The sequence below is a fragment of the Rhagoletis pomonella genome, unplaced genomic scaffold (assembly GCF_013731165.1).
Source record: "Rhagoletis pomonella isolate Grant_MI unplaced genomic scaffold, Rhpom_1.0 Rhpom_scaffold_00006, whole genome shotgun sequence".
NCBI lineage: Eukaryota > Metazoa > Arthropoda > Insecta > Diptera > Tephritidae > Rhagoletis > Rhagoletis pomonella.
The window spans coordinates 81,206,791-81,211,849 of record NW_023458560.1 but is presented as its reverse complement, the minus strand read 5'-3'; the positions used below and the strand labels follow the sequence as shown (position 1 = coordinate 81,211,849).

Genomic DNA, 5,059 nt, shown 5'->3' with positions numbered 1-5,059 from the left:
GCCCTGTTAGTAAAGGCAACTTTACTGCTTACATTAGAAAACGGCCCCTAGTAGCACAGCCCCAAAAATATATTTTAAAAATTTATTTATAAAATATAGAAAAAATAAATAAACAGAAATAAGTTGCCAACAGCATCATTTTGAATTTTGCTCCTGTTATTTTGAACGCCATGTGTATGTGTAGTTACTGATAAATAATGCAAAAACCTTTCGTTTTTAATGGCGCTTATTTTGTTCTACATGCCAAGGGCAGACGCATTCTCTATTATAAATAGTCATAAATATTGTGCATCATGCAAAACTGACATAGGCTCCGACTCACACTAACACAAAAATTAGGTTTTAGCTTGTATATACATAGATATATGGGGAAATGTGTTTTTATGGTATAGCATTAGGGCTTTTAACAATTAAAGCATTAATCAACAACATAGAACTCACTTAAAAGACCTTAAAATCCAAGCTTTCAGCTCATGGCGCTCAACAAAGCCATCCTTATTAAGATCCATTAATTTTATAAGTACAAGCAAACGCTTTTTTGATTCTTCAGGCGAGAGTTTGTCGAATTCTTGTGCTTCTTTGATGCTGCCTAAAAGAGAGTAAACACTTTTAGCGGAAGTCTTAGTAATTTTTCTTAGCTTTTCAAACTTTTTATGATTCCGTTGAATATAAAAGTAAGGCAATGAAACACAAAAGCATTGCACGTGTGTCACAAATGAAGCGAACCTCAAATATCTGCACCGTAGCACAAGCAGAAATAAGAGAGGTTAGACATACGTACATACATAAGTTCATGCGTGCCGAAAACTAGACTATTCATCCGAATTTGTGCCACATAATTTTTTTTTCATGCTTATGAGTGTTTAATTTATGCAGCTATGCATATGTATGGTGTTATTCATGATTTCGAGCCCTAACCGCCAACATAACGTAAGCGACATTTTTTTTTTTTTTTTTGATACAGAAATGCATCTAGATGCTCTAGCAATATTTCTGCATCACAAACAAAATTTTGATTTAATAACACTGGACCACAAATTTCAACTTTTTCTCTTTACCAGAAACGCCGTTATGAAATTCTTATGTAAAATCACCCCCTGATTCCGAAAATCAAGGTTATTTTTAATTCTATGGTACCGTTTTTGAGATATTTGCAATTTACCGTTTTTGCAAAAAAATAAAAAATTGGGTCCACTTTATCATATACAGTTGCGTTCATGAAAATAGTAGTGCACCGACTCCTAACATTTAAAACGAAGTTCTGAAATGTACGGACTTGCAACTTGAACAAGCGTGCAGTGGTTTCGTAGAATAGAATGCTAAGAAAGAGAAAACCAAAAAATCCCGTTAACTCTGCATGTCTTGTCTGTTTTGTGACGTTTTTTCGTATATTCCCCAAAAATAGTATGTTCATTGAAATAGTAGTGCTTGACGTGAGTGGTTGATAAGTTTAACAAAAAAATAAAGAGCTGCAATAAGTAAGTGTATTTAAGCAACTTAATCATTTTCGGATAAAATTTATTGATATCGTGGTACTCCTTCTATTTTAGTGGGTAGAGGAAAGCATTGTTCAGTAGAGAAACGACAATTGATAATTAAGCTAAGGAATCAGGGAAAGACGTACAAAGAAATCGAGGAAATTATGGGATGCATTGCCACGATGATAAATAACGCTATAAATTAGAAAGAGAAAGCTGAAAATCGTGGTGGAAAACGGAAAACTACAGCCTTAGAGGACAAACGGATTATCCGGTATGCTAAAACCAAGCCCACAGCGTCCGCAAAAATGATAAAAAATTAATTAAATTTGTCGGTCAGTGCTCTGACAATTCGCAGACGTCTTATTGAAAACAATTTGAAAGCAAGGAGCCCCAGGAAAGTACCGCTATTGACGAAGAAACATGTCGCTGCAAGAATACAATTTGCTAAAGAACATTTGAATTGGCCGTCTTCAAAATGGCGCAACGTGTTATGGACAGATGAGAGCAAAATAGTTTTATTTGGTGGCACAGGATCCAGAAAATATGTCCGTCGACCACCAAACACAGAATACCATCCCAGGTACACTACTAAATCAGTTAAACATGGTGGGTTAAGCATTATGGTGTGGGCTTGCTTTTCGTACAGCGGAGTTGGTCCTATCCACTTGATCGATGGCGTTATGGACCGAGTAGTGTACATAATACTTTGCTTAAAATTTTTAATATGAAACTGTGTTTTTCACTTCAGTTGATGCTTTGAAAGTTAGGGCCCACTGGCACTACTATTTTCATGAACAAAGCTGTATATCTCAATAACGAATTAAGCAATTCCAAAACGGTTTGAAGCTTTTAAAAGGTAATAAAATTTTCTATAAACTGTGCATACAACACTTTTTGCTAGGCCCTGTAGATTCAAAGATAACGAACAATCATTACCGATTTTTTCAATTTTTTTTGTAAAAATATAAAAAAAAAATTGTACTTTGCGGGGAAGGATCTCGAAACCCTTTTATTTTTTTGCAGATTTTTTTTTCTCCCTAAGCTCTGTTGTATTACAAAAAAAATAAGCTATCATCGAAGAAAATCGATGCAAAACTACGTAAGTTATAAGCGATCAAATAAAAATACCCAGGTTGCGCAACTTCAATGTATGTACCTATACATACATACATATATTAAAGGTATAAAGTGCAAGTGAGATATTATTCGGATAAACGAATAACACCATAACAATGATAACACTTTTTCTTTAAATAAATCAAATAGTACTTTTAATACTCGAATTGTATTATAGTAGGTAGAGTGGTTGCATCGAAAGGAAGAGTGGGTGGGTTCGAAACCTGCTGTAGGCATGTAGTTATAAACATGTATTTCCGTCAGTTATGGGTAAGTATGCAGGTAGATTTTCAAAATTATAAGACACAGAAAATTTCTAAAGCCTACATCTAAAACAGGTAGTATTTTCTTTTCCCGGCTTGTTATAAAAACCTTTCTGTCTAGGTAAGATTTGATTTTTTCAATTTTATTCTTGTTCCGAGTATAAATATGAGTTAATGCGCTTTGAAACTTCATAACATCTTCAAGGCTCGCCGGAGATCGTTCAGTTCATAAGTCTAATTTCAAAACCGTGATTTATTAAAAAAAATAAAATGAGTAAAAGGACGCGAGAATTTGAGTGTAATAAGGATCCAGATATTTTCTGTTTCATGTGTGGCCAATATACTATCATAAGGCGACGACGAGTGTTCTCAGATCATATCAAAACTTTATACTCCAAGTATTTTGGAATTGAGCCTAAAAATGCTGAAAAACCATGGACACCGAACACTTTGTGTACATCGTGTCGAGTAGAATTGATTCAGTGGGAATCAGGACAACAAACAAAATTTGATACACCAATGATATGGAGAGAACCTACTTGCCATTCAATAGAGTGCTATATTTGTCAAACAAAAGTACTTGGCGTTGGAAGATCAAGAGGAGTAACCTATGCTAGCGTACCTACAGTGACATTACCAGTACTACATTCAACGGCAGTTGCGGATCCAGTTCCATTGTCAACAGTAACATCTGAGTGCGTGGGATCAAGTTGTACTGAATTTCGCATGGAAAACGAAAGAAACGTTCTGTCACAAGCACAACTTAATGATTGGATAAGAGATTTGGAACTATCCAAGGAAAAGGCCGAGATCCACACTTCTCGTATGCAACAATTTAAATTTGTGTCATCCGATGTTAAGGTGACATATAGTAGAACTCGTCACGAACCATTTTCCAAACACTATACCAAGAAAGACAGTATATGCTACTGCAACGACATCCCTGGTTTATTCAAAGAGTTTGGTCAAACATATGATTCAAAAGAGTGGCGATTGTTCATAGACGGCAATAAACTGAGTTTGAAGGCTGTATTATTGCATATTGGTAACAAAATGCCTTCTATCCCGATTGCACATGCAGTAAATACAAAGGAAACCTACGAGGAAATGCAAAAAATACTCAAATTTATCAAATATGAAGATCATGATTGGAAAATATGATCTGATCTCAAAGTCGTTGCAATGCTATGCGGTCTACAAAGTGGCTACACCAAGCACTGCTGCTTCCTCTGCAAGTGGGATAGCCGAGCTCGTAAGGACCACTACGTCAGAAAGGATTGGCCGGAAAGAGTCGAGTTTACCGTTGGTGTGGATAACATCAAATACACCCCTCTTGTCAAGAAAGAGAAAATCATACTTCCACCCTTACACATCAAGCTCGGTCTCATTAAAAACTTTGTTAAGGCTTTGGACAAAGAAGGCGAAGCATTCGACTATTTGAAAACAGTTTTTCCAGATATTTCTCAAGCCAAGATAAAGGAAGGTATTTTTGTTGGACCACAAATAAGAAAGTTGATCAACAATAATCAATTCAAAGGACTACTCTCATCAGTTGAGGCAGCAGCATGGGAATCCTTTGAAAAGGTCGTTGCTTCTTTTCTCGGTAGACACAAAAGCCCTAACTACGAGCAGATAGTGAACGACGTAATCAATAATTATGCGAAAATGGGCGTAAATATGTCTTTAAAATTCACTTTCTCCACTCACATTTGAGCTTTTTTCCGGCAAATCTTGGCGACGAAAGTGATGAACATGGCGAAAGGTTCATCAGCAAATGAAATTAATTGAGAATCGATATCAAGGATTCTGGGACGTCGCAATGATGGGTGATTACTGCTGGTTTCTCATAAGAGGAACCGATCCTAAACTGAATAAGCGTCAAAGTAGAACACATAATTATTTCGACAACATAGTAAAATCAAATTAAGATAAAGATTGTTAGAATATAGTATAAACATAAATAAATTTAAAAAAAAAGTTAAAAATATGGGTAATTTCATTCATAAATTGAACTTTTAACTCAATAGAAACAGAGCATAGCTAGATATTTCACTCTTCTTTATACCATACATACGTTTTGAGGTATACGTTGAAATTGCGCAACCTGGGTATTTTTATTTGATCGCTTATAACTTACGTAGTTTTGCATCGATTTTCTTCGATGATACCTTATTTTTTTTGTAATATAACAGAGCTTAG

General features: G+C 35.3%; 1 protein-coding gene across 1 annotated transcript in view; it reads left to right on the top strand.

Annotated features, from left to right (window-relative positions):
- Positions 1-5,059, top strand: part of LOC118741450 (ankyrin repeat domain-containing protein 39-like) — a 24,509-nt gene that overhangs the window by 10,283 nt on the left and 9,167 nt on the right. The window lies entirely within an intron of this gene.